Here is a 26,329-nt window from a genome sequence, read left to right as displayed (position 1 = left end):
TGGCACTGATGTGGATAAGAAGGCCTGGCTTGCAGTCTCCACTCAAATTCATCCCGAAAGGGTGTTCTATCGGGTTGAGGTCAGGACTCTGTGCAGGCCAGTCAAGTTCCTCCACCCCAAACTCGCTCATCCATGTCTTTATGGACCTTGCTTTGTGCACTGATCCAAGTCATTTGGTGGAGTGGGGATTATGGTGTGGGTGGTTTTTCAGGGGTTGGGCTTGGCCCCTTAGTTCCAGTGAAGGGAACTCTTAGCCCTTGTACACACGGTCGGAGAATCCTTCGGAATGTGTCCTATCGGACCATGTTGTTGGATAATCCGACTGTGTGTGGTATGCATCAGACTGATTCCGTCGGAAAATCCGTGGGACCCAATTTTCCAACATGTTGGAAATATTTCCCGACCAACTGGTTTGATCGGACATACTCCGATCATGTGTAGAGAATTTTGATCATTACAAGTGCCACGCATGCTCAGATCAAATTCCTACATCAAAGCTATTGGCTACTAGCCTGAACGTAGTCCTAACGAAATGATGTCATCACGTTCTGAATGATCGGATTTTTCGACAACTTAGTCCGACCGTGTGTATGCAACAGTTTCGGACAAGATCCGACGGACAAAATCCGACGGATTTGGTTGTGGAAATCTCCGACCGTGTGTACAGGGGCTAAGGCTGCTTTTACACTGAAGCGCTTTATAGGTGTTTTAGCACTAAAAATAGCACCTGCAAAGCACCTCTCCTGTCACTCCAGTGTGAAAGCCCGAGTGCTTTCACACTGGAGCGGTGCGTGTGCGAGACATTAAAAAAAGTCCTGCAAGCAGAATCTTTGGGGTGTTTTAGGAGCGCTGTATACACCGCTCCTAAAGCGCCCCTGCCCATTGAAATCGATGGACCACGTCACCAAAGCTCCTGCAAAGTGCTTTGGCAGCAGCACTTTGCGGGTGCTATTAACTCCCTCTATCGGCCAAAAAGCGTCACGTTAAAATGACAGTAACGCGCCTCTAAAAATAGTGCTGCGTTGCCGCCGACGCCCCCCGTCCCACTGTGAAAGTGCCCTTAAGGCGTCAGCATACCAAGACATTTTGGACAATTTCATGCTCCCAACTTTGTGAGAACAGTTTGGGGATGGCCCCTTCCTGTTCCAACTTGAGTACGCACCAGTGCACAAAGCAAGGTTCATAAAGACATGGATGAGAGAGTTAAAAAAAATGTTACTATGTTTTTTTAAATGCTTTCATCAGAGTAGTTTAGAGTCACCATAGTAACACTGTACTACTTTGGGGAGGACATCAGGGATTTTTTACACTTTGCTGTTACAATGATGATCGCTGTAACAGCAATGTTTTCAACTGTCATGAATGGATTATATCATAACGGCTAAGATAACTGGTGATCTGTGATTGGCCCAGGTACCATCTCATAGCAATCACATGATCCCTAGGCTGCTCAAGGTACTGGGAGCCACAATCCACTGTACCTAGTGGACACGCTTTGCACTCCAGGCTGAATGACGTACGTGTACTTGATCCAGCTTACCAGTGCCACCTTGCCACCTGCCCGCGGTAAATGTACTGTGGGGCAGTAGTAAGAGGTTAATGGTGACTATGCTAGGCCTAGATCAGCTGGATGTGTACTGTTCGTAGAAATGAAAGAAAGGAGAGAAGAGAACAAAGGGACAAGTTGACAGGACAATTTGACAGGAGGGTCAGTGCTTTATGTGGTACTCCTGCCGGCTATGGTTAAGGCCTTTTTTGTTTTATTTTTTATTCTCTTTATTGATTTTTAGAAGATTTACAAATACATAGCCTTGGGGCATTCCCCGGCTCAAAAAATACTACGTAAAACGGTACCTAACAACAGGTTAACTGCCTAAAAACACAGTGCTGTTAGCGACAAATAAACAGAAAAGAAAAGAAACAACAAGAAATAAACAATAGAACATCGCTGCTCGGCCACTCCATTTAGAGAAATTATGGAAGGAGAATGTGCAACTCGTCTCTGATATAGACATGTGCAGAGTAAAATATTTCGTTTCGGAATTTCGTTTTCGTCCGAAAACTTAATTTATTTAGTTACTCCCGAAATTTGTTTTTATTTATTTTGTTTTTCGTTCAAAAATTGCATTCGTCCGAAAATCCACATGAATTACGGTCGAATCTGTCTTTGAAGGCTTATGGTGTCTGTCGAATGTATAAAGAAGATTCGACGGAGCTAGTATATAGCATACTTTAGAACCCCTGTTAAAGTCTATGGGACTCCAACATTAAAAATCTAAAGTGCTAATTTTAAAGACTAATTTGCAAGTTACTGTCCTAAAAAGTGTTTGGGGACCCGGGTCCTGCCCCAGGGGACATGTATCAATGCAAAAAAAAGTTTTAAAAGCGGCCGTTTTTTCAGGAGCAGTGATTTTAATAATGATTAAAGTGAAACAATAAAAGTGTAATATTCCTTTAAATTTCGTAGGGGGGGGGGGGGGGGTTGTCTATAGTATGCCTGTGAAGGGGCGCATGTTTCTGGTGCTTAGAACTGTCCCTGCACAAAGTGTCATTTATGCAGGAAAGAAAGTCCTTTAAAATCACTCGCAGCTATTATGAATTGTCGGCTCCGTAATACAGGGAACACTCATTGAAAAAAAAAAAATAATAAATTAAAAAAAAAGCGTGGGGGTCCCCCAAATTCAATTACCAGGCCCTTCAGGTCTGGTATGGATATTAAGGGAAACCCTGCCTCAAATTTAAGAAAAAAATTGACGTGGGGGTCCCCCTAAAAATCCATACCAGACCCTTTATCCGAGCACGCAACCTGGCAGGCCGCAGGAAAAGAGGGGGGGCGCTCTCTCGTCCCCCCCTCTTTTCCTGCGGCCTGCCAGGTTGCGTGCTCGGATAAAGGGTCTGGTATGGATTTTTAGGGGGACCCCCACGTCAATTTTTTTCTTAAATTTGAGGCAGGGTTCCCCTTAATATCCATACCAGACCTGAAGGGCCTGGTAATTGAATTTGGGGGACCCCCACGCTTTTTTTTAAATTTATTATTTTTTTTTTTTCAATGAGTGTTCCCTGTATTACGGAGCCGACAATTCATAATAGCTGCGAGTGATTTTAAAGGACTTTTTTTCCTGCATAAATGACACTTTGTGCAGGGACAGTTCTAAGCACCAGAGCCCCTTCACAGGCATACTATAGACACCCCCCCCCCCCCCCTACGAAATTTAAAGGAATATTACACTTTTATTGTTTCACTTTAATCATTATTAAAATCACTGCTCCCGAAAAAACATCTGTTTTTAAAACTTTTTTTTACATTGATCCATGTCCCCTGGGGCAGGACCCGGGTCCCCAAACACTTTTTAGGACAGTAATCTTTTCTCTCTGTCGAATATTTTCTCTATATAATCTTGGACTAATAGAGGTAAGGTTAGGCACATTCGACCACAGGTTCTATAGACAGATTGTTATTGTCAGAGTCATGTCGAATCTCCTATTCTATATCGAACTGTTGTAACAATGAAAACGAAAATAAAGCATTTATTTATGTCGGATCTTTCGTTTTTCGGATTTTGTGCTTTCGTTATCGTTTGTCAAAACGAAAATAGCTGAAATTCAGACGAAAATGCATTCGGACGAAAACGAATGCACATGTCTACTCTGATAGAGGTGAGGTTTCCCAAGAGGGAACTCAGGTAGGTTAAGGCCTTTTTAAGAAACGTTGATGCACTTAACGACAGTTTTAGTAAACCAGCATGTAGTAAAGCTGTGGAAAAGATACAGCGAAGGTGCCGTAAAGATGCAGTAAAGATGTGGTATAGGTGTGGTACAGGTGCAATATAGGTGCGGTATATTTAATGTCCTGCCTCCAGTAACTCCCTGCTAGCAGTGTGAACAATTTGTGGTGTGACTGTGATCTCTTGCTGTATAAATGAGGGCCCCCCCCCCTCAGTCTTCTCACAGAATGCCTCAAGAGTTTCAGCCGTGAAAAGCAGGGGGTGATAGGATATGTTGGTTTATACTCTCGGATCTCAGGCTCTTTCCCCACTAGTCTGGGTTCTCAGCAGTGTGGTCATCATGTAGCAGATGTGCTCTCCTCAGTTCTCTCTGCGTCACTGCGCAGTGGGAGGAGTAGAAAGATGATTGCAAATTTCTACCTCTTGGCTTAGAGAGAACTGAGTATTGAAAAAAAGTATTTTCTTATATGGCTGCCATTTCAAACCACAACCCCCAGGATTTTCAGTGCTCTACATGGACGTCTATGGGCTTGCTGCTTGGCTCTAGCTCTCCCTCTGCTGGCTGGAGGAGAATGCCGCATAGCATCAACATCAGAGTGGAGGGAGAAAAGAATCAGAGGTTCTCCCGTCTCCAGTACCACCACCAAACACAACCCACTGACATGAACCTGGCTTCGCCACAACTGCTAGGCATATGGTTGTGGTGTGGTATACCCATTGAAAAAGTCAGCTGTCAAAAAGGAGGTACTGTCTCCTGAATGCCTCTCAGCCAAGCTTGCACTGCTCTCTAAAAAGCAACAGACTGGGGCGTGGCCGGCGCGTGACTGAGATGGCTGCGTGAGGAGATTGCTCTCCGTCTGAACGGCTTCTGAAGCGGCATTTCAGCGACCCCAATCCGTTCTTTTTGCTTCTGACAACTTGGGGGAACGTCCGCTCTACCTCCCGGAGATGTCGCTCAAACGAAAGGACAGTCGGCTTCCCCGAAAACTGACGGCGTATATGTATCAGCCGTCCGCGCGGAAGAACCAAGATGGCGCCGAACCGAATCTACAATCTCCACAGGCTGAGGCCGCATCCCGTTCGAATGAAGGAGGCGCTTATCACATCGCTTCGGAACCGATGGTAAGCAAACAGGGACACTCTCTTTCTCCCCCGGGAACTCCCACAGCCCACAGCCCAGCTAAGGCCAAAATGCGCCTGGATGACACGGAACAGGCCCAGGGCAGGGTTCAGATCAGTGGGATGCCTCAGGCCTACCCTCAGATGCACCACCAGCCTGACGCCATAGCAGCATTTCCTACTACTGGACAGGCTGTAATAGACTCTACCTTAAAAGACATGCTCATGTCTCTGAGGAGCTCTTTGCAATCTGACATGCTCTCCCTCATGCATAGTTTTGGCCATAAGTTAGGAGCAATGGATGACAGAATCACACACGTGGAGGCTACTGTAAGTGACATTACGGGCACAGTGAACGATGTTATTGACACTCAGGAAGCACAATCTCAGGAAATTGTTTGGATAAAAGACAAAATGGCGGATTTAGAGGACAGAGCCAGACGTAATAACTTTAAAATTAGAGGGATCCCAGAATCTGTCCAAAATACTGAGCTACCTGCCTTTGCTAAAGGTCTTATCAAAACGGTGCTTCCTGAGGCAAAAAATATTGAGCTGGTCATAGATCGCATTCACAGATTACCTAAACCTGCGTTCTTACCAGATGCAATACCTAGAGATGTCAGATTGAGGGTGCACTTCTATCACATCAAGGAACAGTTTATGCACAAAATGAGGGGAATGGAATCATTACCAGACCCGTACTCCCGTCTCCAAATTTATGCTGACCTTTCACAGCACACCCTAAGCAGACGGAGACAATTAAACACAATAACTAAAGCTCTCCGTAATCATCAGCTTCAATACCAATGGATAGCACCTGCTAAACTATCCATTCATCGTGAAGGGAGAAAACACGTAGTAACGTCACTGCAACAAGGTTTGCACCTACTACAAAGATGGGACATCATCCCTGCTGCCCCAGATGCAGCACCCATGGACCAAAGTAACACAGGCTCTCTTTCAACCCAACCTCTGCCCCCAAGGAGCCAGAAAAATGCCTCCCACTAGTTATGTGGTTTGGGGCCAGGATTCACAATTGCCGTTTGGCGTTGCCATCTATTCACACCCGGTCTTAAGACTCGTTACCCCTATTTAGTGTTTCTACGCGTGGAGGCGCTGAGGTAACTCCTCACTAGAAACACTTGTTACAGTTTACGGTCATCTACCAAGCAGCATTCCGAATCATATTATTCCACTGCTATTGTTATTTTTTGGACCGCTGAGTTTCGTTTGTACCTTTTTGTACTTTTTTATTTTTGGTTTTTGTTCTTTCCCTACGCTCTTACCCTCCCCCTCTTTCCTACTTCCCCTCCTGCATCTCTGCCTCACACAGCGCTTTGAGAGCCTCGACCTACTTGCCTAACAACTGAACCATATCTCATTGCTCACTGAAGTCCCAGTCGCCTCTAGCCCTACGCTCTCTCAAGTAATACCTTTCTCCTCTTTTTGACGTACCTGCTCTACATATGCCTATCACCATTGTCACAATTAATGCGAAGGGACTAAATCACCCTGCGAAGAGAAGATCCTTGTGGGCACTAGCCAAGCATACCAAATGTGAAATTCTATGTGCACAGGAAACACATTTCCAACAGAGTAATCCCCCTACATGCACCAACAGAGACTTCAACACTATTTTCACAGCCAATGCAATTAAAAAAAAGAAAGGGGTGCTTATTGCTTTTAAAAATTCTTTAGCGTTTCAACTGGTTCAATGCACCAAAGACCCTGAAGGCCGGTATATTATTCTATCCTGTATCATCAATGGGGCTCCTTATACTTTTGTCAATGTCTACGCGCCCAATACTCATCAATCTCGTTTCTTACGAAAACTACATAAAAAAGTAGAAGCAGAAAAACAAGGCACTACAATATGGTGTGGAGACTTTAACAGCACCCCTGATCCTGATCTAGATTCGTCCTTCCAGCCCAGGAGAAGCAGGCTGGCACTGAATCCTCTACTGAATAAGCTACGTCTTCTGGACGTTTGGAGATGTCAACATGCAGACGAAAGGGACTATACGTACTTCTCCCCAGGTCATAACTCTTATTCCCGCATCAACCTCTTTTTGACAGATTCCAGGACCCTTCAAACCGTATCCTCCTCCAACATACACCTGATCACATGGTCCGATCATTCCCCTGTCAGCATTACCGTGGAAGACCATATCAAGCATTCTGCAGCGTACCTCTGGAGAATGAATACAAGAATTCTACAATCTGAACCCTATGCGCAAACACTGAAAAACGAATTAGAAGCATTCTTTGTCCACAACAAAGACTCTGTTGCAGATCCCCATATTCTATGGGCCTCGCATAAAGTATCATATAAATGTACTCACCGAGGCCAAGATGCCGAGAGCGGTCGCTGTTGCGACTCGGCGCAGACCACCCCTGAAAGTGGCACAGAGAGTGGTTGCACCAAGAGGCACAAGCTACCAGTAGGACAGTCACTTGCTAGCAGATCAGCAGGTAGCTTGAGCAGAGCTGAGAGGTGATGTCCCGTGGGAAGGTCCGAAAGCAATGGTAGCAAGTCCGTAAGGCAAAGACAGAATCCAGGAGACAGGCCAGGGGTCAAACACAGTCCAGATCAGAAGACAAGTACCAGGAACGCTGAGACAGAAGGATAATCCAAGACAAGCCGGGGGTCGAACACAGGAGACAGCAGGTAAGTCCAGATGCAGGCTGAGGGTCAAACACGTTAGAAAGCAGGAGTCCAAGATCAAGCCAGAGGTCGGGTCAGGAGAAGATCAGCGAGGTCGATAAGGCAATCCGGGTCACAACGGGTAATACAGATAACAGAAGCAGACGTGGGAATCACAGGAAGCTGAAGACAAACCAGCAGTGTGTTTGGATGACCTCACTTCCTTTATAGGTCAGCGAGGGGTCACACCCTGTGTGTGTGTGCTTGTGTGCTTTCGTTTATTCCTCTTGCACACAGCTGTGCGCCGGAGTGCTTTAACCGTGCGCATCCTATGACAGTGCCCCCCCCCCCGAGGGGCGGCCTCCGGACGCCCAAGCTAGCCATCAATTCCGGATGTTGCTGATGGAATGTCTTTATTAATTTGGGAGCGTGAAGGTTCTTGGATGGTTCCCAGGAGTTATTTTCTGAAGGATACCCCTTCCATTTTACCAGGTATTGTATTTGTCTACCGACTTTCCTGCATCCTAGTAAAGCTTCTACTTCGAATTCATCTTCTCCATCGATCTTGATGGGTGGAGGAGGAGGCACTTCCCTTCCAGGAAAAGGACTAGGAACCAATGGCTTCAAAAGGGAGGCATGGAAAACAGGGTGTATCCTGTATGATTCAGGGAGGGCTAGTTCAAAGGCTACAGGATTTATTACCCTTTTGATTTTGAATGGTCCTATGAATCTGGGACCCAGCTTGCGTGTGGGACAAGGAAGTTTGAGATTGGTGGCAGATAGCCAGACTTCCTCGCCAATTTTAAAGGTAGGGTTCTCCTTCCTTCCCCTATCATGGTATTTTTTGTAATCATCCTGGGCCTTCTGTATGGTCTCCTGGATCCTTTGGAAATTAGATTGGATGGCGGCTATCCGATCTTGGACCGCAGGAACAGTGGATTCTGGGATGGAGTTGGGGAGGAAAGAAGGGTGTAACCCACAGTTGATCCAAAAGGGAGTCTGGTTGGTAGTTGTATGAATAGAATTATTGTAGGCGAATTCTGCATATGGCAATAGGGCCGACCAATCATTCTGAGATCCTGAACAAAAGCAGCGAAGATACTGCTCAAGGGTTTGGTTTGTCCGTTCCGTTTGCCCGTTACTTTGGGGATGATATGCCGATGACAAACAGATCTTGATTTCCAGTATCTTGCAGAGTTCTCTCCAAAATCTAGAGGTAAACTGTGGACCTCTATCAGACGTGATACTGCTGGGAACCCCATGGAGCCTGACAACCTCCTTAATAAAGAGATTGGCAGTTTCCAGAGCAGAGGGAGTACCGACCATAGGTAGGAAATGGGCCATCTTTGAAAGACGGTCGACTACTACCAGAATTGTGGTGAAACCTTCCGAGGGCGGTAGCTCCACAATAAAATCCATTGACACGTCTGCCCAAGGTCGGTCAGGAATGGGCAAAGGCCTTAACAGACCCCAGGGCTTGATCTTGGGACCCTTGCTACGCTGGCACGGTACACAAGAGGCAATGTAAGTCTGGCAGTCCTGTCTCCAACATGGCCACCAGAAAGAACGAGAGATCAGTTCCGCTGTTTTCTGTGTCCCAAAGTGGCCGGCCAATTTGTGATCATGACAAATCCTTAGAACTTGAGTCCTAATCTCAAGGGGAACGAAGACCTTGTTTCGGGCCCAAAACAGATTGTCACGTTTTTCCAAGGTAGATAGGACTGGGTCATTGCAATGGACTGAAGCTGTTTTGATGGCCGTAAGTAAGTCAGGCTGTGGGAGTAGAAGGAAGTTGTGAGGAGACAAGATCGTACTAGGCTCCGTTACCTGGGAAGACTCAGGGAACATGCGCGAGAGCGCATCCGCTTTGTTGTTCTTGGATCCGGGCCGGTACGAGATATGGAACTGGAATCTTGAAAAGAAAAGCGCCCAACGGGCTTGACGGGGTCTTAAGCGCTTGGCAGTCCGCAGATATTCAAGATTCTTGTGATCTGTGAATATTGTGATGGGATGAGTGGCTCCTTCCAAGAGGTATCTCCACTCCTCCAGGGCGAACTTGATGGCCAATAGTTCTCGGTCGCCTACGTCATAATTCCTCTCCGGTGGGGTTAGCTTCCGAGATGCGAAAGCCACCGGGTGTAACAAAGCTTTAGGCCCTTGTCGTTGAGAGAGGATGGCTCCTGTGGCTGTCTCTGAGGCATCTACTTCCAGTACGAATGGTAATACTGGATCGGGATGCCGTAAAATAGGAGCTGAGGTGAACAAGGTCTTTAGTTTGGTAAAGGCTACTTGGGCTTCTTGAGACCACTGAAATCGGGTATGTTGGCGGGTCAGCTGAGTAATGGGGGCGACTATTGAAGAGAACCCGGCGATGAATCTGCGATAAAAGTTAGCGAGGCCTATAAACCTTTGCACGGCTTTCTTATCCCTTGGAGCAGGCCATTCCAAGATTGCCTTGATCTTTTGGGGGTCCATGGAGATGCCCTCAGTAGAAATGATGAATCCTAAGAACTGAACTGTAGTTATCTCAAATTCACATTTCTCCGCCTTAAGGTACAGCCGATGTTGTCGGAGGATGGTGAGGACTTTCCGCACGTGGACCCTGTGGAGTTCAAGAGAAGCAGAGAAAATAAGGATATCATCTAAATATACCACTATAAAATTATCAAGATAGTCTCTGAAGATGTCATTTACTAGATGCTGAAATGTGGCCGGGGCATTGCACAGGCCAAAGGGCATAACAAGATATTCATAGTGGCCAAATCTTGATCTGAAGGCTGTCTTCCATTCATCCCCAGCACGGATTCTAATGAGATTGTAGGCCCCCCGCAAGTCCAGTTTGGAAAATACTTTGGCAGATCCTAAGCGCTGGAATAACTCAGGGATGAGTGGAAGTGGGTAGCGATTTTTGATTGTGACTTTATTAAGTTCCCTGTAGTCAACACATGGCCTAAGGGATCCATCCTTTTTTCCCACGAAGAAAATACCTGCCCCTGCTGGCGAAGAAGATGGGCGAATGAACCCCTTTTCAAGATTTTCATCAATGTAGGCTTTGAGAGCCTTTAGTTCAGTCTCGGATAAGGGGAAAATTCGTCCAAAAGGGATCTCAGAACCAGGTAACAGTTCAATGGGACAGTCATATGGTCTGTGTGGTGGTAGACGGTCAGCCTTCTTTTTATCGAAGACGTCCTTAAACTCGGAATAGACCTGAGGAATGTGCTGCAGGTGATCAGTGGTGGGGGCCACGGTCATACAAGGAGCTGGAACAGAATCAAAACAATGCTGCATACAGTAAGCGGATGTAAAGGACACTTCCTTCTTGTTCCAACTGATCTGGGGATCATGAGCCTGCAACCAAGGAAGTCCCAGGATGATAGGGAACATGGGAGATGATATTAGGTCGAAGCGTAGAAGTTCTCTATGGCCAGAGTCTGTAATAGTGAGCAAAGGTAGTGTCTCCTGTGTTACTGGACCTGAGAGTGGCAGAGATCCATCTGCTAAATGGACTAGAAGATGTGTTGCTTTATTCTGGCTTGGAATGCGTAGTTGCTGTGCGAGGGAGATGTCCAAAAAGCAACTACATGCCCCTGAATCAATCACGGCTGGGAGTGGGATCTTCTCTTCTGCCAGCTGTAGGGAAACAGAGAGAGTCACATAAGTTTGAGCAGGACCAACACTCTGGTAGTTCATTACACACCGTGGGGGCAACTTACGGGGTCTCACGGGACAGCTGTGAATGAAATGTCCAAGCCCCCCACAGTATAAGCACAGATTGGCTTGGCGTCTTCGTTGTCGCTCTTCTGGGGTGAGACGAGGACGGACCAAACCTAGCTGCATGGGCTCCCCTTCCGAAGCTGAGGGACCCGAAGGAACCGGGATGGGCGGATACGGGATAGTGGCCTTAGGAAGCATCCAACTAGGCCGAGGGGCCTGGAGGCGTTTGGAGCGCTGCTCGCGCATCCGTCTGTCCAGTTTTGTAGCCAACTGGATTAATTCCTCCAGGGAGGCAGGAGTCTCTACTCGGGCCAACTCATCCTTTAGGTTCTCGGAGAGCCCCAACCGGTATTGATAACGCAGGGCCGCCTCATTCCAGCTGGTGTCAGCTGACCACTTGCGAAACTCAACGGTGTAATCCTCCACCGGTCTTCTCCCCTGTGAGAGAGCATGCAGGGTAGCCTCAGCCGTGGCAGTACGCTGAGGGTCATCATATAATTGTCCCATAGCCTCAAAGAAGGTGTCCGTGGATTTTAACAAGGGGCTTCTCTGTTCCATAAGGCTATGGGCCCAGGCCTGGGGTTCCTCAGCCAGAAGAGAGATAATAAACCCGACCTTGACAATCTCTGAAGAAAAGGTCCTGGGTTGCAAAGCCAAGTACAAGGAACATGCATTTTTAAAGGCTCTGAATTTCTTTCGGTCGCCTGAAAATCGCTCAGGCGTGGGTACTCGTGGTTCGGGTACTGCCATCATCATACCGGGTGGAGGCTGGACATGAGGTGTGGAGGCATCGCTGACTGAGGCCTGCGTAGGATTTGTGGGTGCCGGAGCTGTGGCTAGTCGCTGAAGCCTGCTGTCGATCTGCGCATAGCCATCCTGTAGTCTCTGTACTGCTTCTGTGAGTGCAGAGACTTGTTGGCACAGGACTTCTAATGGCGAACCCGCTCTGTTGGCCTCTGTCATGGCTGGTTTGTACTATCATATAAATGTACTCACCGAGGCCAAGATGCCGAGAGCGGTCGCTGTTGCGACTCGGCGCAGACCACCCCTGAAAGTGGCACAGAGAGTGGTTGCACCAAGAGGCACAAGCTACCAGTAGGACAGTCACTTGCTAGCAGATCAGCAGGTAGCTTGAGCAGAGCTGAGAGGTGATGTCCCGTGGGAAGGTCCGAAAGCAATGGTAGCAAGTCCGTAAGGCAAAGACAGAATCCAGGAGACAGGCCAGGGGTCAAACACAGTCCAGATCAGAAGACAAGTACCAGGAACGCTGAGACAGAAGGATAATCCAAGACAAGCCGGGGGTCGAACACAGGAGACAGCAGGTAAGTCCAGATGCAGGCTGAGGGTCAAACACGTTAGAAAGCAGGAGTCCAAGATCAAGCCAGAGGTCGGGTCAGGAGAAGATCAGCGAGGTCGATAAGGCAATCCGGGTCACAACGGGTAATACAGATAACAGAAGCAGACGTGGGAATCACAGGAAGCTGAAGACAAACCAGCAGTGTGTTTGGATGACCTCACTTCCTTTATAGGTCAGCGAGGGGTCACACCCTGTGTGTGTGTGCTTGTGTGCTTTCGTTTATTCCTCTTGCACACAGCTGTGCGCCGGAGTGCTTTAACCGTGCGCATCCTATGACATAAAGCATATATGCGGGGACTCTTTATACAACTTGGAGCTAGAGATAACAGGCGAAGGAGGCAGCAGATGGACGCACTTCTCATGCGCATTCAAAATACTGATTTGCTCAATAAATCCCATCCCACCCAAGTACTCAAATCAGAATTAATTTCATTACGATTAGAACTTAGGGCTCTTCTTTTAGAAAAACATGACCATATTCAGCGAAGACACAAAATGAATTTTTACGCTGCAGGTAATAAATCTGGTAAATTACTCTCCCACCAGATTAAGGGACCTCTCACTAGACGTCCCATTCCTTATATCCATCATCCTGACTCTAACTCTAAATTACAAAACCCAGAAGATATCGCTAATGCCTTTAGCGCTTATTATGGCAAACTATATAATTTGAAGAACGCTCCTGATCTAGCCCAACCCACCCCCGCACAGATACAAACATTCTTAGATTCTGTGAAACTCCCTAGCCTAACTTCACAACAACTGGAGGAATTAAGCATCCCTTTCACACAAAAAGAAATTCAATCTGCCATATTAACGTTACCCAATGGTAAAACGCCTGGCCCTGACGGTTTTGTGGGAGAATATTATAAGCAATTCAGCTCCATTCTCACTGAGCACATGACACCGCTGTTCAACTCTGCTGCCTCCTCTGCCTCCTTTCCTCAAGAGATGCTTAGAGCATTAATAGTGACTATACCGAAGCCAGGGAAGGAACCAAACTTAACTCAAAACTTCCGCCCTATTTCATTATTGAATCACGATGTGAAACTTTATGCTAAAGTTATAGCTAAACGATTGATCGACGTCTTGCCAATGTTGATTCATCCTGACCAGTCTGGATTTATTAAAGGGCGCCAAACCTCAGATGCTACACGACGGATGATCAATCTTATCCATCACGCGGTGGCCCATCGAACGCCTTCTCTGCTTCTGTCATTGGATGCGGAGAAGGCGTTCGATAGGGTCCACTGGCATTACTTAAAATTGACCCTAGAGAAATTTGGATTTCAGTACCATATTCTCTCAGCCATCCTAGCCCTTTATTCTACTCCCTCGGCCCAAGTTTACTGCTCGTCCATGTTATCGACGCCATTTCAAATTTTCAATGGCACTCGCCAAGGCTGCCCCTTGTCGCCCCTGATCTTTGACCTACTGATCGAACCCCTGGCTGCTAAAATTAGGTCCCACCCCACCATTTTTGGTATCAACATTGGCAACACAGATCACAAAATCAGCCTCTTTGCTGATGATGTTATTTTCTCTTTGACACATCCTACAGTTTCCCTGGCCTCGGTACAACAAACACTTGATGAATTCAGTCTTGTTTCTTATTACAAAGTGAATATTTCTAAATCCTATGTCCTCCCCCTGTTCATACCGGAATGCCAATCTCTGTTCCTGAAGAACCAGTATCAATATACGTGGTCTACAGACTCTCTGAGTTACTTAGGTGTCACTCTTACTTCTCACCCTAAAAATCTATTCAAAACCAACTTCGTCCCTTTTCTTAATAAACTATCACTAGAACTAGATAAAATGTCTAGACTGATGCTCACAAGTTCGGGTAGATTAGCAGCGTTTAAAATGATTCATCTTCCTCAAGTCTTGTATTTATTTAGAGCACTCCCGATCCCCATACCTTCATCCTTCCACACGCAAATTCAATCACTCCTCAGAAGATTTGTGTGGCAAGGAAAAAGGGTTAGAATAGCACATCACTCCCTAATAAAACACAAACAGGTAGGAGGCATGGGATATATTAATATTAGAGACTATTACAATGCAGCTATACTGGCTCAAATTAGAGCCTGGTTCAATCCTGATCCTTCCAATCAGTGGAGTTCCATAGAATCCTGCCAAATACCTGGTAGCAATCTGGGATTGTGGCTCCTCTCAGCGCCTAAATTGAAGGCAACTTGTACTCACCTTTCCCTATCTATAGTAGCATCAGTGTTAGCATTCAAATACTTGATTACCCACACAAAATCAAACATCACCAACTGTAAAATTCCCCTTCCAATAGATATTATTGGACTACTGATCTCCGATCTGCGTCTCCATTCTTGGAAAACCAATGGGATTACACATGTAGCAGACCTTTATGATTCTGGACTCCTCAAATCCTTTACGTCTCTCCAACAGGAATTTAATCTTTCCCCTCGCGATTACTTTAAATACTTTCAAATCACTCACTGCCTATTACAAAATCCCCATCTACATGTGAGTATTCCAAAAACAACTTGGCAATACATATCGGGTAAGGTTGTTACAGCTAAGGGTATCTCTTTGTTCTATACCACACTTAATGATAAAATGATCTTCGCTAAACTACCCCCTCTGGTGAAATGGGAACTTGAAACTGGAATTTCTTACTCACCACAACAATGGTCGCTCGCCATAAAAGCTGTCTATTCTGCGACCAAGTCGGCCAATCTTTGGGAACTCACTTATAAAATTAATCTCAGATGGTACCTTACCCCAAACCTTCTACATAAATATTTTGAGAACGCAAATTCTGCCTGCTGGAGGTGCTGTGGCCTCCCAGGAACCCTCTATCATACCTTCTGGTCCTGCCCTAAACTGGTTCCCTTTTGGGCAGCCATTTTCAATCTTATATCGGCAGTCACTCACATTGTTACCCCACTTGATCCAGCTCTAGCTTTATTCAACATTGGCATCGAACAATTCCCACATGATCTTAGATGCATAGTAACACACATCTGCTTAGCAGCAAAATTGACTTTGACCCGAAATTGGAAATCCCTTGACGCACCTTCCTGTGCTGAAGTTGTGAGAACAACACATCTACACGGAATGTATGAACGCATGTACGCCACTGCTGAGGGCCACCTGCCCAAAACCATAAAACTGTGGGAAGCTTGGTTACAATGGTTTGACAAATCCCATACCCTACTCATCTAATACTCCTACTCCAGTATGGACTCACTAAATTGCTCTCTTACTACTTCATCTTTCACCTCCCCAAACCCTTCCTCCTTTCCATCCACCCTCTCCCCCCCTCTCCCCCCCCAAATTGTTTTTGTTTTTGTTTATGCTTTAGGACTTCTCACCTGCTACCATACTCATACTCTAATACGCCCACCACTTACCCGGTTCCAGGTATTCATATGATAACTATTGTTTGCTCTTGCATTTGCTGCATCCCAACTAAGTTGAGCATTATACATGTTTTTGTTTTTGTTTGTCTTTTTCTTTAAAGTTGGTCACATTTGACCCATAATGCTTGTCTGCATTCTCGGGGAAAACCTTCATATTACGTTTTCATTATTATGATGCTCTGAAGCTGATCCTTGCTCCGGTACACAGCAAGATCCCATTTGGGGTGTCTGGTGGGAGGATATTCCCTGAGTATTGATATTCATTCTCCTTTTTGTCATAATTGTACATTACAAACAACCCTGTATTATTTTGTACAGTTTCTGGACACACGGTGTATTACTTTACTACTGACTGTACTATTGATATCTCGCTTATCTTTTCTTTTGTTCCTTTGTTTCTTGTACTACTACAACTTTTAATAAAAACTATTGAACGTAAAAAGCAACAGACTTCGGATAGCTCTTCAAAGAGCAATGCAAGTGTAAACGAGCCTTCCTGTGGTGATAGAGCCCTTTTAAAGCTAAATGTAACTTTTACATGGGGGACTCTGTCTCCATTCAAGTGAAATCCAACCCCCAGCCCACTGACTGGTCATTGTGCATTACAGCACCCATGCCCCAGCCCATGTATGTACAGTGGACTTCATAGTGATATTCCATGTCACATGTGTCAGTTTTTCTGACCCCTGTTGCCTCTTCTGTCCATTTCTGTTATAATAATCATCTCAACAAAATTATCATTTACTCCATAAAACATAATCATACATAAAATGTATATTATATAAAACATTTGTAACACCCTCGTCCTAGAATAGGGCTGCAGGTAAACTTAGTCTTACTGGGTAGTAGCCAGCCTGGCTAATTTGTAGTGTTTAGAGGTCAAATGGCTTCCTTCTTAATCCTGTTCATCTGTGGTTTCTCCCTTTTGTCAGTAGGTGGTGCTGCTGCCTTTGACATTTGAGTGATGCGCTACGGTGAGTTCAAGTTATGGATAAACATACCTTTCTCAGCCAATCAGATTTGCTGCTGTGCATGCTGGGAAAGGGTATTTATTTGGAAGAAGTCAGGTGATTGGGGTTAGTCTTACCCACCCAGGCCGCAGCCCTGGGTGGGTAAGAAGTGTGTGAAACATATCCTGGCTGCTAGGCCTGAAGCCTGAGGCCTAACCAGGTGGCTGCTGGCTGCTAGGCCTGTCTGAGGCCTATCTGGGTGTCTAAGGTCCTGGTTAGAAAAAGCCTGCTCAGTATCCAGAAACAATTCTGAGAGGGATGGAGTTCTAAAGAAGTACCAGAGGTGACTCTTCACAGAGCGGGTTCCATGAGGGGGCTGGGAGAGCTTCAAGGGAGAACTCATCCAAAAATATTCAGTATGATACAGTGAGAAAAGCTCAGTTACTTTATGTGACAGCCTATCCTACAAAGTACAGATGTGCTGGTTCATCTTAAAGGCTCTTGTCTACCTTATCTCACCTATTTTTGTCTAAGGGGTCTGCCTGTTTGCTGATCGTTATTAAGGGTGTCCTGTGCCCTCTCCCCTCTGTCCTGCATTTTTCCTGTTGTCAGAAATAAACTTCTCTTTGTTTAAGCATTAAAGTGACTTTCACCCAATTTCTATCTTGTTCATCACCCACCATGCCTAGTAATCTGCACCCTGGGGAAGTATGTCAGCCCTCCCTGCCTCTGGTAGTCACCACCAGACTCCCGGAAAATTGAGGTAGGCGCTACACATTTAGGCTATCTTTACAACAGAGTGTAGCTAGCGTGTGTTTAGTATGCTTTTATTGCAACAATCCAATGAATTGAATGAGTTGCCTTTCGTGCAAGAAAAATGCACCAAAGAAGGTCAAGTACCAGATTTTGTGTGTGACTGCAGCCTCAAAGCAGAAACTTTACTCTCACAAACAGCATTAACTATTTTTAATCCATATTCTGCTAGCCACAGTAAATAGATAGGAAAGTATATTATATGTACTTTAAACTTTTTTTTAACCTTTTCTTCAGTTGCATCCTGATTATTTGCCTAGGCCAAAATGATGTCATACAGCCCAAGAAAGTCATTTTTTTTTAATCTAAAGGAGGGTAGGAGGGGATTCCTCAGATAAGCAAACCCTCCTGCCTGCATGCCTAAAAAAGGGTATAACTTTTTTCATTTTTGGATAGAGTGGAGTCCGTTTATATTTTTGTCTGTGCCCCTGTTAGGAAAATTCACTCTATAATATCATGTAAACCTAACAATTCATATTCCAGATATCTGCCTGTAGATGTACTTGTATAGAAAAGTATCCTAGTCTCTTTATATATCTTCCTTTGTGTGAAATATCTGCTGATCCTGCCAGTCCCCCTGATTTCCTATTAAAAACTGACCCCACTAGGCATGAGAGCACAGCGTGGTACATTTGCCACATTATTATTATTTTTTTGGGGGGGTTACTGATTTGGAGAAGTACTCGCTCCTCCACTTCCAGTCTGATCACTGTGGCAATCTGAGCAGGTTTGCCTCCTCCTCTTCTTGCACAGCCTTGTGGGACACATCACAGGTCCCAAAAGACTGCAGGACCAATCACAAAGCACGGCTCATGCATGTGCAGTTGGAAGGTAAAAATCCTTATATCAAAAGTCAGCAGCTGAAGTATTTGTAGCTACTGACTTTAAAAATTTTTTTTGGGGGGGTGGGGGGAATGGAGCTCCTCTTTAAGGCCCCCAAACGGATCTTAAAGTGGACACACATTTGCTAGTTTCTATAAACCACATAGTGAACAAAGTTATTATACTAGGTCATCCTTTGTAAATCTGAAAGTGATATGCAGATTGCAGAATATTTCTGCCACCATGTTCATAGAAATGAATACATTAATAAGTAGGCATTATTAAATGTAGAGTATCGCACAATGGGGCCGATTGTTTAAAAGTTTACATTTTTCACTTAGCTCAGTTAATTTATATCTATTTCCTTCTTATTCAGCCATTAATGTGCCAAGGGACTTTCTCTTTTTTTTTTTTTTTTTTTTCTAATGATTTGATGAGTGAAAACTTACTATTTTGGTAAGACCCCATTAACAAAACCTATAAGCCTAGGATAAAAAACATAACAAGACTTGTTTCATTTTTAGAAACAAAGTGACTCCTAAAACCCTGACTGACTATCTATTTCACTATTTATACATTTTTGGTTACAAATGTTACACTGGAACATATTGGACCCACCAGCACGCTGTCAAACAAGTGTGATGACAGATTGCTGGAATAAGCATCATTCTGACCCTGTGACAAATGCTTGTAAAATACATTGTAATAGGAGCAGGGAAAACACATGGTAAACACAGAGAAACCGGATTATTAAAATAAAAATGAAAGTGGAAAGTACATTAAATTTTACCTAGAAATTATAATGTTATCATCTTCGGTACAATAGGGTCTAATTGGTTGCTATACATAAATACTCACTGTATAGATGGCCACACACATATTAATATGATCATTTAACCGATCATTTGGTCCGAATAAAATTCTAGGATTGAATACGAATTGTAAATCACAGCCGCTCCATCCGATCAAATTGTGAGCTTTTCAATCAGCTTTGACTAATGCTACATACTGTTTATACAGCGCTGAAATGGGCTAATTTCACATCTGAATCTCACAAGAACGTGGACCTTGTTCCTCTGCGATTCAGTGAGGTATGATTTTCAGACCATTCATTTAAATAAGCGAATACACATTTTTTTAAAAGCGCACTGCACCAAATCACATGGTACTGCGGCACTATGCGATCTGGTGCAGGCAAATGTACTATGATTGCAATCTGCGTTTGGGGTGCCATTAGGAGCATTTTGACACATGCAGTAGATAGTACACCCACTACGTTTTGACGCGGTGTGAGAAATTCACATGGAATACAGGTTTCTCGCACTGTGTTCTGGTGTGAACAAGAAAGATGGAGGAATCCTCCCCACTATTGTATTCTGACAGTGGGGACTCCTCTGCTGTGAGAATACACTGATCAGTATTGCAGCCAATTGGCTGCAGCACTGATAAACTTAAAGGGGCGTTCCGGCCGCAATGTGTTTTTTTTTTTTTTAAAGTCAGCAGCTACAAACACTGTAGCTGCTGACTTTTAATAAGGACACTTACCTGTCCAGTGAGCCTGCGCCCGTGATGTCACACCCCCCCCCAGGCCGATCCGTTCATCAGATCGACTGCCGGCGCCTCCATCTTAACTAAAGGAAACAGGCAGTGGAGCCTTGTGGCTTCACTGCCCGTTTCCTACTGTGCATGCGTAAGTCGTGCAGAGAATGGCCCCGTTGTTTTCTGGGACACACACATATCCCAGAAGGCAATGGGGCCGCTCAGCAAAGAGGACGAAGTGTGGCGGAAGAGGAAAAGGCAGATTAGGAAGACTGCCTAGCAACAGCAGTTTCAGGTAAGTTAAAAGAATATATATTTTTCATTTAAAAAAAAAAAACATTTTTACGATTATTAATGCACATTTTTTTTAGGATGGCTCTCAAACTTTAAATTCTCCAGCAAGCCTGATTGAGAGGTGTCTATCATTAGATCAACTCCGCTCAAACGGGAACAGCCATACATGGGTCAAAATTTAACCTGCTGTCCCTGCTGACCTGGACAAATTTCGATTCATCTATGACCAGCTTTGCTGCACTGTTCACTGTGCCCCCAAAACTGCAGCTCTGCACATTCGTGCCTTGTATTACAGTGCAGTATGTTTTTGGTAAATCCTGCTTGCATTCTTGGTGCAGTTCTTGAAATACATGCCTTATGACATAAGCAAAAATGCATTAATATGTAATATGCATTTTAGTTAGTGTGCTTTCAATCACATGTGCATGATTTCATGTGTTTGTAGGAATGAAATAAAAAAGGGGGAAAATTTACATGTAAAATGCACCCCAGGCCTTAGAAATCGGTGTATAAACTTACTCACACAGGTAGGTAGGGATGGGAGCATGGACCCAGAAGCACTGGCTCTGCATCAAGGTCCCTGTGTACCTGTCAAACTCCACTGTTTGAGTCCGTACAGCCAATGCGCACCCATTCCCTTTCTATAGGCTGCAGGCACGCAGCTCAATGTTAGCAAGCAAATCCCATTGTACAGGGCTGAGCGCTTATGTGAACGAACCCTTTAATTTTGGTAAAACATATTAAAAAGACTTTATGCCTTTTTTAAATAAAACATACATGCATTTTCTAATACAATTGTGTGAACCTGCCCTTTAAGCACTCTTGGGCTCCAATATGTGGGTTGACATCTATGCACTGCAATAGCATATGCACCAAAATTGCATCAAAGAAGTGCATGTACTTTAAGTTACCATCAGGGGTGTAGCTATAGGAGTCTCAGGGGTCTCAATTGTGACCCAGCCCCATGCTCCAAGGGGCCCATGCGGCTCCCCTGTGCACCTGGATGGGGGGGCAGTGGGGGTGACAGTTCCTCTATATGTCATGCTCGCCATGCCCCTGCCTCTGGAACCTTTACTGAGCCATACACCAGTCATGGGGGAAGGGGATCCAGAGAAGGCCGAACTACAAGTCCCTGAAGAGGGGGGATGGGCAGAGGAGCCCAGGAGGGTCAACAAAGTATTAATTACACCTAACCACGTACTATGACTGACCTAGGATCCTCTGCCCCTAGATAAAATAAAAATAAAAACCACTAACATCAGTGGCAGAACTGCCAGGGCAGGAAAGGTTGCCTTGCAACTGGACCCTGGTGTTTTGCCACCGTGGGGCGCCCCAAGACAGAATGAAGGGGGCCCACTGCAGAACATGTAAAAGGATCTCACGGGACTGCAAAAAAGGGCCCTGCGGCAGGAGTAAAGGGCCTTTGGATCAGCGGAAAGGGCCCCAGCTGGGGGTCACGGGGGCCCGTCACGGTTTCTTGCACCAGGGCCCTGAAGGTTCTAGTTACGCATCTGGTTACCATGCATTGTCGCACACTGCGACGTACATGTGTTGGCAAGGTATGTTGGCCTACCATTAAGAATGAATAGTATTGGAGAGAACACACTGCTGACAAGAGCAAGAAGGGTGCTGCTCACCCCTATAAATCAGAAAATCAAAACGAATTCCCCCACCAACGGGATTTTTAGGCAGCAATAAACAATAAGCATAGCATACTATATAAAAAAGATTACTTTATTGTGTGGTAAAAACATGAGCTTCACCCAGGTATTTGAAATAAAAAGATATAACTAGAACCAAGCTTGTACATACAAAAATTACAATGACAATTGGGCATACACTAAGCAGACCTAACTATAAATATACTGTATAAGATTAGTAACAGCAAAAATAAATTTATAGTTCTAACGCGTTTCAACCACTAGGGTCTTCTTCAGAGATAGTCTGTTGATAGAGAGACAAGATACAACTTAATAAATCTATCGAATAGGATTAGTATTAAACATATTCCAGATTTGTTAGTGTAATTACCCAGTATGGTATTGCCGAGAGGTTCATACAAATTATAGTGCTTAATGGTGGAGTTTACCCAGGTTCACGCTTAGGCGTCCTTCACAAGTTACAAAAGATATATGGTCCATGCATCTCGCCACAGAATCCAGCAGTGGGGTGAGGGTCGGAAGCCCAGAGGCGCGGCTCACGAGCGGTCACACGACAAAACCCTATGCCCCACAAAAATTGTAGGGAATAGGTGCAAGCGTAGGCAGCCTGCCTGTATGGTAAGTCACGCCTGTGATGAAAATCCCAACATAATCGCAATTAGACATATATATTTTTATATTTGTTTTTTATATTCTATATTATATATATATAGACCCACATATGGGGTATGGAGATATCTTATATAAGTTTTGTGTGCATATAAAGGGAATATCCCCAGATATCTATATTCACATCAGAAAAAAAAAAAAAAAAAAAAAAAAAAAAAAAGGGGAAGGGGGGGGGGGGGGGGAAAGGGAAGGGAATGGGGGGAAAGAAAAGAAAAACAAAACTCAAAAACCAAACACATATTAAATATGTGTTTGGTTTTTGAGTTTTGTTTTTCTTTTCTTTCCCCCCATTCCCTTCCCTTTTTTCCCCCCCCCCCCTTCCCCTTTTTTTTTTTTTTTTTTTTTTTTTTTTTCTGATGTGAATATAGATATCTGGGGATATTCCCTTTATATGCACACAAAACTTATATAAGATATCTCCATACCCCATATGTGGGTCTATATATATATAATATAGAATATAAAAAACAAATATAAAAATATATATGTCTAATTGCGATTATGTTGGGATTTTCATCACAGGCGTGACTTACCATACAGGCAGGCTGCCTACGCTTGCACCTATTCCCTACAATTTTTGTGGGGCATAGGGTTTTGTCGTGTGACCGCTCGTGAGCCGCGCCTCTGGGCTTCCGACCCTCACCCCACTGCTGGATTCTGTGGCGAGATGCATGGACCATATATCTTTTGTAACTTGTGAAGGACGCCTAAGCGTGAACCTGGGTAAACTCCACCATTAAGCACTATAATTTGTATGAACCTCTCGGCAATACCATACTGGGTAATTACACTAACAAATCTGGAATATGTTTAATACTAATCCTATTCGATAGATTTATTAAGTTGTATCTTGTCTCTCTATCAACAGACTATCTCTGAAGAAGACCCTAGTGGTTGAAACGCGTTAGAACTATAAATTTATTTTTGCTGTTACTAATCTTATACAGTATATTTATAGTTAGGTCTGCTTAGTGTATGCCCAATTGTCATTGTAATTTTTGTATGTACAAGCTTGGTTCTAGTTATATCTTTTTATTTCAAATACCTGGGTGAAGCTCATGTTTTTACCACACAATAAAGTAATCTTTTTTATATAGTATGCTATGCTTATTGTTTATTGCTGCCTAAAAATCCCGTTGGTGGGGGAATTCGTTTTGATTTACCATTAAGAATGAATGGCTCGACAGTGCACCAACAAGAAAAACACATCTCCATGGGCTGCAGAACACACATGAGTGAACTGAGCTGAAATATAAAAACACGTTTTGCAAATTCTTGGTAATCGCTTTCTGTTTACACCACTCATCATACCAACTGCTGCTGAATGCTTGTTTCTATGCTTGAGGTGTCAACAGATTTATGAGACTTGTGAGGTCTGACCAGAGGACTGTAGTAGTGAGCCTGTGTGGCGAGTAATGCCTATGTGGCAAGTGTACAGGCAAACATTAGTAGCACTTAAGAAGTTCATATGTAAAAAAAGATAAAAAGTTCCACTTGTGTTTTAATTATATAAAGCGGGGTGTGGGATAGTGGCTGATCCGTTCGTACAAAATGTTGAACACCAAATCTCTGCAGATCAAAATCTCAGATAAATCCTTCACCACATTGCTTCTATGGGAATCCCCTGAAGGTAATTCACTTACCGGAAGGTAATGGGTTAACAGCGTGCCTTTCACTGGTTTAGTATCAGCAGACTACTTTAATTCACTCAATATAGGGCTGGATCTGTGGATGGATGTTTAGATAGCTGTCAGTGCACTCTGCATGCTTCCATCTAAATTTAGCTCATGACGAGCGAAGAAACAGAAGTGCCCATAACCTAATCCAGTAAGTTAAAATGATTTTATTTAAAAAAACAAAGTGATCCCATATAGATGTACACTTATAATGTATCAAAAATAGTATAAGCATGTATAATATCTCTGTACTAAATCGTTGAGTCCAGATATACCTTATTAGCGCTGAAAGCGGTATTCCCGGGTAAGGTATCACAGAAAATCAACAGGCATGGGCATGACCACACAGCTACCCACGCCGTTGATTATCTGTGATACCTTACCAGGGAATACTGCTCTCAGCTGAGCTCAGCTCTCAGACAGATGTGGACAGTGGTTGAGAAATGACACCAAGACAAACAGAGCTGATCTAATACCAAAGGGAGTTATGATCAATTTGGGTTGCTGTGTATGTTAAATGCTATGGTAGATTGATAGAGTTGGACAAGGTGATTAAATGTGTGCAGTATTGGATTTTTTTAAGTATGCAATGTGATGAAACTTTGACTAGTCATGAACCTATTAAGATTTTTTGAACGCATGTCACTGATGGGCCAAGCAAAAGAGAATTAGACCAGGCAAGTGTTATCTCTAAAAAAAAAAAAAAAAGGTATATGAGAAAGATAGAAGCCTTTGTAAGATCAAAGTCTTTGCAAGTTTAACTAAGAAATCATATTTATAGAAGAAGAGAGAAGTCTGCTTCTTCGATGGACGAATTTGTGTCTGTAAAATGTTAACTCTTGACCAGCTATGAAATTACTATTATAACGTGATGTTTAAATGTGAGTGATATACAAGACCAGGTTGATTTCGTTTTTTAGCATGCCAGAAGTTATCAGAAGGTTATTGATGATTTGAAGAAGTAGATAGTAAACATGAAAGTGGAGAAAGTCAAGTTTCAAGAAGTCAAGAAGCGGAAATAAGTATGTTAATATCTTCACTGACAGAAAAATCTGAGAAGAACATAAAAAGAACAGAGATTTTAGGATAGACTGTAAAGGCCCGTACACACGATCTGACTTTTTGACAACAAACATGCAAATTAGCTGTTTTGGAGCAACATCCGACTGTGTGCAAGCTCCATCGGACAAACTTTTTCGTTTTTCACCGGACTTTTGTTGGCTGTGTGAATGGACAAACTTTTTGACAGCATAAGTCCGATGGAGCAAAGTCTGATCGTGTGTACACAAAACCATCTGACTTTTGTACAAAGTACAAACACATATGCTCAGAACCAATGCAAAAGATCAGACAACAATACAGAAGTTGACCAAAGGTGGCGCTGGAGTAATTGAACGTCCTCTTTTGAAGTGTCGTCAGTAAGTTGAAATGTCCCTACGTTCGTGTTTGTTGCCTAAAAAGTCTGATCGTGTGTATGCAATACAAACTTACAGCCAACACCCTTTGTACAAAAGTCCATGGGAAAGTTTGTACAAAGTCCGATCATGTGTATGAGGCTTTAGAATGCTGATGTGATGAGACTTAAGGAAAATGGTTAATGGCAAAAAAAAATAAAATGGTTTAAAGAACATGAAAGTGAATTGCAGTATAAAGAAAGTGGAGAGAATGTTGTAGAATTATTAATGAGGAACACTGGATGTGAGACAAGAAAAGGCTGAGGATGTTTTTTTGATTACTTTAATTGTGTCCAGTCCATGGCAGAGTAAATGTGGATGTGACTGAGTACTAACTTTACTGCCATAATAAGGAAACAAGGATTTGAATGGGCTTTGTTAAGAGACATGTGCAGTAGCATTGAATCTCAGAGAGAGGAGAGAAAAGAGAACACAAGAGGCTGAATGTTTTTGTGGCCCAAAATGGTTTTCAAGGAGCTGTTTCTCAAAAA

The sequence above is a fragment of the Lithobates pipiens genome, unplaced genomic scaffold (genome assembly GCF_037356315.1).
Source record: "Lithobates pipiens isolate NorthernLeopardFrog02 unplaced genomic scaffold, aLitPip1_a1.2 Scaffold_19, whole genome shotgun sequence".
Taxonomy (NCBI): domain Eukaryota; kingdom Metazoa; phylum Chordata; class Amphibia; order Anura; family Ranidae; genus Lithobates; species Lithobates pipiens.
The sequence above is the reverse complement of the archived record's forward strand: the minus strand, read 5'-3'. Positions refer to the sequence as shown.